General features: G+C 42.7%; 1 protein-coding gene across 2 annotated transcripts in view; it reads left to right on the top strand.

The window, feature by feature from the left end:
* The first annotated feature begins 5,249 nt into the window (after positions 1-5,249).
* MARCHF3 (membrane associated ring-CH-type finger 3) overlaps positions 5,250-13,703 on the top strand; it is a 133,947-nt gene continuing 125,493 nt past the window's right edge. Inside the window, exon 1 of one of the 2 annotated variants that reach the window (XM_073222064.1) lies at positions 5,250-5,471. The gene's annotated coding sequence lies outside the window, so the exon portion shown is untranslated. The remainder of the gene's footprint in view (positions 5,472-13,703) is intronic. The other variant, XM_073222063.1, reaches the window with a different exon arrangement.

Raw genomic sequence — 13,703 nt, 5'->3', positions numbered from 1 at the left:
TCTGCCTCCTTCAGGCTCAGTTGCCTCAGCTGTGAAGAGGATAACAGCACGGATGTACTCCCCAGGTGTCCTGTGAAGAATAACCAATGACTGAAAAGCAATTTGAGAATGTAAAATGAAACACTATATATAAATGTTACATAATCAAAATCATTTCCTGCTGTATTATGTTTTATTTGGCTTTATATCTTGGAATCCTTTGTGGATTTCAGAATTTCACAGATGCAATACCATCCACATTAGCACCTAAATTCTCTTGGGTAATAAACTATTTTGTGTATTATAGCTCACGGCTACTCTTACCTGGCATACTTACACATGAATCTGTCATAATTTGGGGTATTCATAATAACTAATGATACAATTCATTTCTAAGGGATAATCAATTTTTTCCCTTTTTTGACTGGCCAGTTATCATTCCCATATTGCTGCCTCAAGGGAACTAACTTCCATTAAACCCAAAATCTAGATGATAAACACATTGTTCAGAAGCCCAAAGCCTTTAGGAGCTTATAGTCTGAGATGCCAAAAGTGGTTTTGATTTTGAAACACTCCTTGTTTTCTATGGCCCTTTTGGTTCCCAAACTCTAAATCCCTCATCTGCTTTATTACAATATATGTGATACCAAGTGCTCAATGCAGCTTGATTTCCTAGTACCAGGAAAGGCTGGTTAGCCCTTTTCACAGGAAAACAAGGCAGTGCTAATTTACAAATGCCATTTTCTTTTTTGATGTGTTCAAGAAAGAAGTTGCCTACAGAAAAATAAAATTTTTGGAATATTCCAGTACCTATAAAAAGTGGCTTTTGACTTTTAGTGCATGGCAGGATATTATTCTTAGAATAGTCCTTCCACATAGAAACGCTGAGGAAGAAGAGATGGCAGTGACATCACAGGGAGGTCATGAAGATCCAGGGAGTCAGGAGATGAAAGGACTTGGCACAGTGCACACAACAAGTGCTTGATAAATACTAGGTATTGTTATGATTGGCAGAGGGCCCACTATGAACCTGGTCCTATGCTAGAGTTACACAGAATATCTCACTAGAGATTCCTAACAAGCCAATGAGAAAAACCTAATAATCACCTTTCATGCCCCACCCCATTTAACACAGAGAAACTAAGCAATTTGTCCAAGATCTCAAAGTTAGGAAGCAGTGAAAATAAAATCCAGCCCTGTCTAGAGTGTTTCCAGAGCCCATATTCTTTGTCCTGTTTCTTACAACATCCTACTGTTTGTTCCTATTTTTTACTTAGTTTGGGAGTCCCTTTTTCCTCCCTGAGCACACAATTCTTCCTTTCCAAATGTCTGTCTAATCCCTCTGCATTATTCATTTTGTTATCAAGTTTTAAAATTTAGAATATTTTTTTATCTCTTCTGGCAGACTTCTGACCAATTTTTCTAGTTTTATATGAGACCATTTTTTGAAGATCATTCTAGTCTTTCATCAGACTTGTCCTCACATAGTGGTATCCATTTTTTAAGAAGTTCAATGTAATTTTTCTTCTGGGGCATGTATGAGTAAATCCTATATTTTTATGGAATATAGGCTTCCCTTCCCCACCCATTTCTGTTATCACATTTTTACTTAGTTGGATCTGTGGCAATATAACTCTCATAGGGATACTTGCATTGTCATTCAAATGCAATGAGATACCATTGTTTGGTGGGTGTTATCACCCTGGCTGCAGATATTGTACCAGAGTAATCTCTCTGTTACAAAAATATCTCCTAGTTATGATATACAAACCAACACCATACTAGTTTGCAAAATCACCTATGTGTTATTTTGTAATCTATACAGCAATTAATATTTCAAAGTGCCTTATTAGTTATCTCTCTTATCTGTGTGAAATTAAGCAGAAGCATCACTGTAGTGTTTCAGATGGGAAACTAAGGTATTGAGAAGGTTAATGGCTTGCCCAAGCTCCTAGAATGAACCGGTATTAGAATCTGCTGTTTCTGATTGCATTTCTTTACTAAGGTCTACAACTCAATATGTTCAAATTCTGAATAGTTTCAAAGTGAACATCTCAAGAGAGGCGGTGGAAACAGAAAGAGGGGGAAAAAAAACTGTTCACTTATAAAGTACAGCTTCCAGAACATTTGATAAATAAGAATAAGGTTTGTGGGGGCCCTTTTCCCTCATTTCTATTTACAGAATGAAAGGACAGTAATCCAGTGAGATTAAAATGAATACAAATTGCAAATGTAAAGAGTGTTCAGACCTCACTATTTTCCCATTTCAACATCATTTTGTTCTTTTCAGCATCAGTACCAACTATAAAAGCCATGCATTTGCAGTGCTTTGTAACCACTGCCACGGCATACCCCTTAAGCAGCTAAACACAGGGGGCCAATTCTGCCACTGCTGTTTTATGGCCTAAGAAGCAAGGGTAAACAGAGGTTAAGTGATTGCCAGGAGCACTCACATCTCAGATTAGAACCAGTGATCCAATGAGTCACACCCTATAGAAATTCGGAAGGTTCCAAATTATTGTTTCAGTGTCAGAGATGGATAACAGTGCCTGAAGGCAAATTTGCTCACCATCCACAAACGGACCTGTCCTGCTTCCATGTCTCACCTCCATCTTCTTATTCCTAAACCATTCCACAAACTTCTTACCCCTTTGAGGGAAATTTCCTTTGATGAAATAGGTTAGAACTAAACAAGTGAGTTCCACATCTAGATTTCCAAGGTTTTCTGTTTGTTTCATGCAGATAGAGCTATAAAGAGTTCTTGGACAAATAACAGATCTCATTTGCCCTTACAGAATATGGCGATGGCTCCAAATCAGGAGACCATAAAGGTCAACTGCAACCAAAGGAATAAAAACAGTGTCTGAGGGATAAACTCTTGTCAAATACCAACTACAACAGAAGATGGTATGGAAATATGAATATAGCCTAGATGTGTTCTCTTTCATGTCATCCATTCTATAAGAGAAAATGAAAACCAGTTACTCACCCACAAACCCACAGACAGGCATATCTGTATTAAACAAACAGAAAACCTTAGAAATTGGAACATAGGAGTAACTTATTTCATGAAAAGAAACTTCCTATTTTCTTTTTTCTTCATCTACCATAAATACTATAACTACAATCAAGACAGTGTTTGGTTCCTATTATCAAGGTGATTTTTAAAATAATCATTAGCATCTGTGAAAAACCTTCACAGGGTGTTAATATGATAAACACTGTTGGCAAACCTTTTTTCTAGTTATAACCAGGAAAAAATTCAAGGAATATATTTTTCTCCTTACCACCCAATCCCAACCAGGGCAGAGACATGATGTATATTCCACTCAAATGGTCTACATCTAATTCCTTGTGGGCAAAGGCCATTCTTCCAGGCCATTCAGCAACATGCTCAGCAACCACTGGAACTGAATGTGGTCTCTCTCACCTTTACCATTTCTTTGATTCAACAGATGAGGAAGAGTTTAAATTATGTGTAATTTCTACATCACTAAGGACTGTCCAGGCAGATTTTGTTGTCTTTTGGACAACCTGCTTTTGCCCTGTGGACCATTCTCTACTGAGTCAGGGAGCTGAGGAGACACAAACTTAAATTCAATAAAGGCCAGAACACACCTCAGTGCTGTAGCCTTCCTTGCTGGAGGGGCCATTCCACTCCTTTTCAGGCACAGGTCTTTGGCCTTCCTTTTTGCCAAAGACCCTCATCAGACCTGCTTATAGGAAGCAGGTTATGAAGGAGGTTCTCATGGGGGCCACCCAACCACTGAAATACCTGTAGAGGTGCATACTCCCTCACACAGTATCTTGAAATAGTTACCCACACTGAGAGACTAACACTTTTGTGACTTCTAGGAACTGAGGGGACAAAGCTCAGTGGTGAAGAGGAGTGTCAGGGCACCAGGAAGCCTTACCCCTTTCTTGCCATGCATACCTTCATTTTACTAACATGGGTTGGGTGCCTACCTATGAGCAGTTCCAGGCACACAAAGGCCACCATGCATACAGTGTAGGTTACAGTGTAGGTCTTGCTAACATTTTTCATGGCGTCAGCCTGGAAAGCAACACCCAGCTTTTTTGCTTTTTTGCCTCTTTATACGCAGAGCTCCGTATGACTGTGTGCTGTAGCCAAGGTAAGGGCTTGCAAACCAGCTTTAGGCCTCATTCGTCAACCAAACAGGCAGCAGAGAACCGGCCGGCCAGAGCCCACAAAGTCTTTGGGGGCTACCCCTCCACGACTGGCCCAGCAAGTTCAGGTTATCCCATGTCGGCCACTGCAGAGGTCTCTGAGCTCGGTCCAGGGACTTTCGAAGGCAAAGAGATAGCAGTGTGCAGAGTGGGCTATGGGGCTCGCTCTGTGGCGTCCCTGCCAGAAGACGGACGGTTCTGGCCCGTCTGCGGACCCAAGGAGCGGCAGCCGCTGCGGATGCCACCCTGCTGGGCGGCCCGACTGGAGGGAGGTCCTCGCGGGGGCCAGCCACGTCGAGCGTGGGACCCTTCCTGTCGCCCCAGCCTCTGCGCAAGTGCCCGGGGCGCTTTGGGTCCAGAGGGGGCCTAAGCGCCGGGGAGGGTCCCCCCTGCCGGCGGTGTGGTGAGCAGGGGTGAGGAGGGGGCGTGTAAGGAACTTTCGGAGTTTTGTTTCGGAGATAAACCACCAGACCGCAATCAGAGCCTTTTCCAGAGAGCCCGAGGCTCCCACTTTCGGGCCTGGGCGTCCACTGGTGACTGGGTGTCCGCCTGGGACCCAGCGTGGGTCTCGGTTTCCTCCAACTGCTGCGGCTCCTTGGAGCGGCCAGATGCCGGGCCTCCTGCGGGCGCCAGGTGTGGAAGTTGCAGACCCGGTGTCTGCCGCGTTGCGGTTGGGCTGTTCGCTTCACAGACAGCAAACAGGCGGCAACTCTGGAGGCTCTGGGCGGCCCCACGTCTCTCTCAGCCAGGAGCGGGGCCGCCACTTCCTTCCCGAGGAGCCCGGGTCCCGCCGCAGCCGCCCCCACAGCTCCAGCCCTCAGCCACCGCTCCTCACCACAGACAACTTCCCCGCCAGCCGCGCGTGTCCTCGCCAGCCCTCAGCCGCAGGCGATTGGACGGCGGCGGGAGGCGGGGCCAGGCTCTCGACCCTGCCCGCGGCCTCCCGGGGCCCCTGAGACACAGCGATTGGCTGAAGGTCCCGCCAGTCACGGATTGAGGGGCGCCCCGTCCCCGCAGGGCCGTCCCGGGGCTGGCTCCGCCCCGCCCGCCTCCGGGACCCGCCTTCCTCCTGAGCTCTGTCTGCTCAGCCCGGCGGTCCGCCTCATTCGCTGAGCAGGTCCATGAATTGTCACGGCGTTCCGGGCGGCTGCTGAGCCGGGGCGCCCGCCGGGCTTGTCGTGTCCTCTCTGAGGTGCCTGCGGAGCCTAGGTGCCCCGTCCGCTGAGGCGATCCAATTCGGGGCAACTTGAAATTCAGGACCCGAAGCAGGGGCGCCGGTTTGCGATCGCGACTCAGCGAGGAGGGTGAGTGGCAGCTCGCGAGGCGAGCGGCTCCTCCGGCGCTGTTCGCCGAGTCGGGGGCACTGAACGCGTCCCGGTGAGCGTCGGTCAGTCGGTCCGAGCGTCGCCGCTGTGGGGAGATCGGGGCTGGGCGGGATTTGCTCCTTGCCAGTATCCCCACTTCCGAACTTCTTGTTTCAAAGCGTCGCAACCCGGCCCGGGACGCGGCTCTGCATCCGCACGAACTTGGCGTGCAGTAATTGCCATCATTAGGTGGGGCGCGGGGACGCGCCCCTGGCCCTCTGCGGCGGCGACACGCGCGGGGGCCGCCTGCGCGCGCGGGGTGTACGGCCAGCAGCCCTAGATGGCTTGCGGACGGGTTCCTGAGAAATGAACCCGCGCGGGAGGCGGTGAGGCGGGAGCCCGCGGCCCGTGTCTGATCCGTAGCTGGAGCCAGAGATCGTCGTGTTCGGGGTGGCTCCTTGGCGGTCGGCCAGAAAGCTGAAGCGACCACCGGGTTCTGTAGCTGGGGCTTCAGTTCTTTGCGGTTACTGAAAGGAATTGACAGCACGTATATTAAACTTTGTAAAGTAATTACTTTTTATTAGCACTTGAATCCATATCCCTCATGAGGTGCTCGGACTTCCACATCACTTACAAGGTGTGTCCGAAGGACTTCGTTAGGACGAGGGGGTAGCTGCTGCCTGTCCCAGATCCCGGGGCCCCGGAGAATCTAAGACCAGACCGTAAAAGGGACCACCAGACCAGCTGGTTGGTGTTTGAGCACCTGCGTGTTTAAGTGATGAAGTTGTGACAGGAACTGACAACAGAGGATTCAAGGTTAATCATGACACTTCATTTGTGACTCAGTCTGGGATAGTTTTTTTTTCTTTTCTTTTCTTCTCTTTAATGATAAGGGGTAAAAGCAGCTGGTTTTTCTGAGGGCAGTTACATACATGTAGTTTATATTATATATAGGTGGATTAAATGAAATTCAACACAGCATTTTCTTGTACTTTTTATTTGACTTGAAGGAGAGCTAATTGAGAGTACTAGACAGACTTGCATATAGAATTTGGGACTTTTTTGATCTTTGAAAATATGTAAAAGCGTTGAGATATATTCGTCCATGTATATTCATGCATTAGTATGTGTGTGTATGTATAAAATTGATACATGAATGAGGTAGAAATATATGGAGGGGAAAACTCAGCCTTGAACTTCCCCTGGATGGAGAGAAAGACCCTCTCATCTGGGAGTTTATGATAAGTGTGTAAGCATGTCTGGATCTGCCTGGTCTGTCTGGGTCAGTGTATGTCCATGAACTTTACGAGCATTCAATTCAATACCACTCGGTGCAGATTTGGAGTTCCTGTTTTACAGCCCAGCAGCCGCCAGCCAGCCCATCTGTTAAAACATAACATGTACACTTTAGTCAGAGAACTAGGGTGGAGTGTGGGTAGGGGGCAACCCTTACTAAAAACAACATGCTACAAACAAAGCCTGCCTCTTAAGTTCTATTTTCATTTAATATTCAGTCTGAACTTGTGACTTTGGTGACAAGAAGAGGAGTGTTTGACCCTTCAGAAATGGCCGACTACATTTTGTGGAGTAATGATAGTCATGGTTTGGGGTGGGGAGTTTATAAGAGAAAAAACAAATTCCTCTAGAAAATAAATATGGTGCTTGTCACATTACCATACAACACTGGTTTACTGCTTTGCAGTAGCATGTATATCAGAAACTGTTTTCTTTTGCTTCTTTAAAGAATGCATTAAAGCTGAATTGTTTTGCACCAAAAAAAAAAAAATCCTTAATAGAAGTAAATAGAGCTTTACTGCAGAAGCTATTTAATCTACTAGAGTTGACTGCCTTAGTAATTCTGATGAAACATTTTTAAAGAATTTATAACTTGGATATGAATTCATATTCAGCCTAATCCTTAGTCGCAATGGTTCACAATTCATAGTTGTAAAAAATAATAAAAAATCTTTATCACAAAAATTCTGATGACTAAAAGGGCATATAGGAGGAACATAACAGCTTAATAAGTTCCTGCAGCCAAGTGACTGATACTTAAAAAAGCTATAAATTCCTTTAATAGCATAATTACTTTTGGTGACAAATAAAGACAATATTTTTGAGAAACATAGTTGATATTTTTCTCAATAATTTTAAGCTCATAATTACATTTTAATAATGGTGTTCATTTGTGGGCAGAAGAATGGTTCTTAGGAACTCATTACAATTATTATTTTCATTTTTATGATACTTGAAACATTTTATGGAAAATATGCAAATCCCAAATCTGTATCTTTAAATATGTAACAGACTACAAAGACACCATAATTCTGCCTTTATATGGATCATTACCATGATGAATCAACTGGGCTGCTCCTTAGAAATTCAGTTTGTAGGCTGGACTCCGGTCTCTGGGATTAGATTCAGGAATCTGGGGTGGGGCTTAAGAATCTGCTTTTTTAACAAGCACCCCCAAGTGATTATGATGCCAGTGATCCCCTTACCATATTTTGAGAAACACTGGAATGGTGGTTATGATATATAAGAACAACATATAAGCTGTGAGTTTATTTAAAAAATAATTGTTTTGAAATTTCCAGGTGGCATTTACCAGCCTTCTGAAATTTATAGGTGACGCTTTAACTCCCTGTCCTCAACAACGGCTCCTTTTGTCCTGTGTTCAGAAGTGTTTTGGAATCCTCAGATATCCCTGTTCCAGATTAGACTCAGTTGTTAGGAAGTTTTTCAGGGGAAGCAATGTTATTTAAGACCACTCTCCATCTCCATTCCCTACTCCAGGTATAGTGGGTTCCTGGGGTGTTCTGGGGTGGCTGCCAGTCCCAATAACATTCTTGGGAATTTCTCCCTGGAGGGTAAAAGAATCCCAGTCTTGGAGCCAACTTTAACTCTTTAAAGTCATTCCAGGCTTTGGGACCAACACCTTAGCAGGGGCTAGTACAATTTATCTGAGATCAAGGATCTCTTTGGAAGGAAGGCTGTAGCTGATCTGCTTCTTGGTCAGAAAAGTATCCCACACCACCCACTCAAAGGCCCAGGGAGTCTCATTTTCTGAAAGTCATCTTAGCAGTATTTTAAGCCATCCAGTTAACTGGGTAGACTTTCTCAGCATCATGGAGAGATGGGATGAAAATTGATTACGACCTCTCCTTTCAAATCAGTGTGAATTTTGACTTATTAATTATTGCCAATTAGTTGATTTTTAGTTTGATACTGACACTTTGATATGGTTCTCCCAGTTCAGACTGGTGTAATTCTCCACTTAAGACTCCTAGATAAAATTTAAAAGAGAACATATCTATCAGATGCTGTTGTATCCCTATTTCTACCATCCAAGTACCTGAAAAACCAAATGACTTCTCAGAGGTCAGAAGTACCTGAAATATTTCCTTCCCTGATGACAAAAGGACATAGGCTGGGACACTGAACTTGGATTGTTCCAGGCAGCTGGGGCTTTTACAGAACAACTGCTGTTTTAAGGAACAACTTGGCAGACATGTTTATAGGTCTCGTATCTTAATAATCCTTTGAGTACAATGATTTTTTCCCCATGTTGTTACAGATGAACAAACAGCAGTCACAAAAGGAGAATAATATTTAGATCCTGTCTTTCACATTCAAAGATGACACCAATAACTGAGAAGTTGGCCTTGCATTTTGAATTGTTTTTATTTAGCATCATGGTGAATGATAGGGTTATGCTTATTCGTATCATCTACATTTTTTAAACATCATTCTTCAAATTTCTTTTTTCATACTGAATATGACCATGGAGCAGTTTTCTTTATAAAGTTAAGCACCCTATATGATAATTGGTTCAGTGACTCTGACCTTAACCAGCCAGCCTTGACCCAGAATGGCAAATAATTTGCTAAAGGTCACAGAGCACAATAGCAGCAAAGCCTACATATAGAATTCTCTGGACTAATATTTTAAACCTGTGCTATTTGCCTATTGAGTCATATTATACTGTTAATAATGTTTTTACACTGGTAAAATTGAGTTGCTTATATTTCATCTGCCCAACTTCTGCATGTTTGGAGGGACCAAGAAAATTTTAAAAGCCAAAGGTTTTTAAACCTTTGATTATACAATGGGACCAATTTGTGCCTAGTTAACAAACTACAGTAGAATCCTACTGTTCTTGAAACTGGGACATAGGCCACTGCAAGCTTCTAAGCAACAATTGTTAACTTCTTTTTCCTTCTGACCATGACATACTTCTGGTAAAATTCTTTGGTGAACAGAATTTGGCAAATTCTTTTCGACTTTTTGACCCTGCTTTCCTTACCCTTTTCCATGGTGAAATCTACTTAAAAAATTCACTTCTCAAGTCAGTCTGCCCTTTTAACATCTCCTAATACATAAGTTTTAGTCATTTTGACTATTTCTCCTCCAAGCACCTGTCTTCCACTTTAGTATTTTGGATCTAATAATATCCTCTAATCTAGAACAGTCAGCAAACTATAGAAATTTTGCTTTAGGTTTTTGAACTTAATTATAACAATGGTTAGAAAAAAAGAAAAAAGGAGGATAATATCAGAGTCATGTTGATAAGTGTATCATATTAGATACTCCCAGCTTACAGTTTCTGTCAGAAATTTAAGATCCAGATGAACGAAGTGACAGAAACACTCGTGTGGCCTTACAGACACTCTTCTGATACAAGCTGAGGAATACAACTGGAGACAGCATCCTATGTTCCAGAAGAAAAACAAATGTGAAGCTCTGAGAAATGAACGGGCAAAAAGTGAAGGGTCAGGGGTGGGAAAGGATGGGGAGAGTGGTGGGAAAGAATACCTGCAGGACGGGGTGGTAAGAAATTTATAGAGGTGCTGATGGTTTGGGGTTTCTTGGGGGCATTGATTCTGTTTTATATTGTCTTCACAACCCACTCACCCTGCTTGCTTTAAATAATTTATTATAGCAGCAGGCCTTCCTCTGGTTAGTTTCTTTTTTTTTTATAACTTTTTCCTTCTCATCTCTGGGTCTAATCAGAGGCATATGTAATAATGTGGCTGCTTTAGAGTACTTAGGAAAATCCATGATCAATATCACTGCATTATAAACCCATAGCTGTTCTGTTCTATTTTGCAGTGTTTTCTTCCATATTGTATTAACTCAGTGTATGTGTTTTAAACAATATTTTATTAATCTTTGCACAATGAGACTTCTGGGCTTATTCTTCTTGGCTGGAACTATCTTTTGAGTAATCCATCATCAGACCACCATTGATCTAATGATGTATTTATTGCTCACTATTGCAGCACTGGCAAGAGACCCAGTATGGTTCTAAAAATTTGATTAAAAAGAAATCAAGGTTTTGCAAGGCATAGCCATACAATTATGTTAGCAGCTGCCAAGTATATTTTATGCTAAAATATACACACATATTTCAAGTGAGCAAAATGTGATCTTTTCAAAAGCTTTAAGAACTTTTTGTTAAGAACAAGAAGATGCCTGTAATTAGAAAAATTATGCGTGTACTCTTCACCTTAGCCAAAGGTTAGGTATGGTATTTCTTTATATTATATCCCTCAACACTAAAATAGATAATTTTATCTTTTTAATTCACAATAACAAAAACAATGGTGATAAGAACTAACTCCTAGTCCCCAAAGGATCTTCCATGTAATCATTACTAATCAAAATGAGCAGAAATTAATTAACAAATAGTAACTGAGTACCTATTATGGGTAGCACCTCTTCTCTGCTTAGCTAACTGCAAATGCAGTTCAAGTATTAGTGCCCTTGGAAAGCTTTTCCATGTCCCTCTTTGGCACACTTGTATAGTGTCCCAGAGCACTTACCTCCTATAATCACCCCCTCTAACATGGAGCCCCTTAAGGGCAGGGATGACACCTTTCATCTTGTAGCTTCTCAAGAAAGGACATTTAAGAAATAGTTGCCAGGCGTACTGGAAGCTACAAGGAATTATAAGTGAACACTTGCAAGGCCTTAAAAGGATATGCACGAAGATATTCACCAAAAGTTTGAAGGTGGCAATAACTGAAGTCTACCGCCAGACTTCCAGCTTTAGCATCAATCTCGACACTTCACCTCTCTTCCATTCCTGCCCCCCAACCATCTTCAGTGTCCCTCCCCTTCATTCCTGCCTAGCCTCCTCCTCTCACTACTTCCCTATTGTGATTTGCTCCAGAATATCTCCCGCCGCCCCACTCTAGGCCTTCTCCCCTGGTCCTTCTTTGTTCCCACACCCCTTGTCACATCTTGAAAAGGCAGCTGACTCATGGTGACCCACTTTGAGACTTCGGACAGCCTGACTCTTTTCTTCTGAAGTCTAGATAGCTTGGTTCCCTTTTAGCATCGCATGCAAGTGACTAGATGGCTTTGGCTTGGGGCCTTGCAGGCATGGGATGGCACTGGGCCTAGGGGCTGCTGACATCCAAAGCTCCGCATAATGGGAAACCTGACATTTGTTAAGAGAAGCTTTTTCTTTAATTTCAGATTTTTATTTCAACACTTTAATAATTTCCATTTATGAATCTCTTTTTGTCCAAGAAGCATGCCCTACATAGTCATGTTTATGACAAGGTCTGACAGCTTAGGTAGACTCTACTTCTTACCTCAGAGCGGGGTTACTGAGGTCATGCACAGACCATGTGTCCAGGTGGAGTTTACGGATTTGCTGAATTAAGATAACTGCTCGAGATCAGGGCCGCTAGTAAAAGCCCTTTTATGTTAGATCTTAATGGGCTTTGAATAACTACAAGAGATCAAGGACCCCCATTTTCTGTCTCATCTGGGAGATTAAGTCTCACTTAACAAAGGTGCTTTCTTCTCATATCTGCCAGGAAAATATCATTAGAAAATTGAAGGATTCCATCTAAAAGTTATTTAGATGTTCAAGGCAACAGAGAAGATGAGCCAACCCTAGATTAGGTCATGGACTCAAACACTGGTTTCTTTTGGATCTTGTAAGTTGGGAGCACCTGCCCCTGTTTCTCCCAGGGCTTCTGCTTTCACCACAAGCTGGGGCTGAGCCGGGGCCTGGGAGGACTTGGGGGAGGCTCCAGTGAGGGACAGAGGCAAACATCTGTTGATTACCCCGCTCATCTCCTTTACTGGATGCCTTTCTTTTGGCATTTTCTCAGATCTGCTTTTCATCATCCCAATTACCAAATCTTCCTCTTAAACTTTGCGTGTATATGATGCAAACAGATTATCCTAGGCATAAATTTCTGCTTCTTAACCTATGTTTCCCTAATTTCCATTTCTCTCCTTCATTTAGCCTCACCCTCCCATAATGTTTTCCTTTCTTTGACATTCTCTTTCCCTTCTGTTTAGGTAAAAACTCTACTTTATCAATGGTTACTATTAATCTTTTCCCTGCAGGAGTAACTGCTTTTCTGACCATTTTCAAGGCACTTTCCTAGAGCATTCCAGTGTGTCTTTCTAATGCTAAGAAAAAGAATCACAGTAAACAGTTTCTCCTCTCTGGGAAACTGACAGCCTTACACAGTGCAAAAGTAATTAGCCTCACAAAACCTCACTCTTCACCCACCTAACCTATACTTGCCAGTGAAAATTCCCCCTTACCAGCCTAATCACTCTCACCAACCCTTGCTCACTTTTATATCATTAAGAAACATGATCACAAGTCTCTACTAGAAATAGATTCATTGCAACCAAGGAGATGCAGCTTTCTATAAAAACCAAAACATATACTCAGAACAGGGAAAAGAGACAGGGCACTCCTGATTTCTTTAAAACCAGGACATGTCGCTTGATCCATCTTTTGTTAAGTTCTTGATCTTTTTTTCTAACTAACCATGGCCTGTTTCTCTTTTGAGGCTGGATTATTGTCAACAGCTGACATTAGCTTATAGCCATTGAGTTTCTGTTTTATCTCCTTATTTATTTTACTTCATTTTTATTTTCAGCATTTTGGGTTATTTTTCCTGATCTGCCTACTTCAGGTGTGTTGTTTCTAACCTCTCCAGGTAGTTTTCTACCACTTCCCTGCCTCTGACAATATCTCACAGTCCAATAGCATTCTCACATGGAATGAATTTTCATTTTCGCTGCAGATTGGTAATGAAGACATTAAGTGGAATCCTGATAGTGACCCTTTCAATAGCTAAGGCGCCATTTGCTGTTTTAATTATGGTCTCAGAGAAAATTTTCACCAGTTATAATGTTCACCCATTTTTTAAGTAATGTTTCTCAAATATTGTATGGAATTATGAAATTTGT

This window comes from Manis javanica, chromosome 14 (assembly GCF_040802235.1).
Source record: "Manis javanica isolate MJ-LG chromosome 14, MJ_LKY, whole genome shotgun sequence".
Taxonomy (NCBI): Eukaryota; Metazoa; Chordata; class Mammalia; order Pholidota; family Manidae; genus Manis; species Manis javanica.
This window is presented reverse-complemented; position numbering and strand designations above follow the sequence as displayed.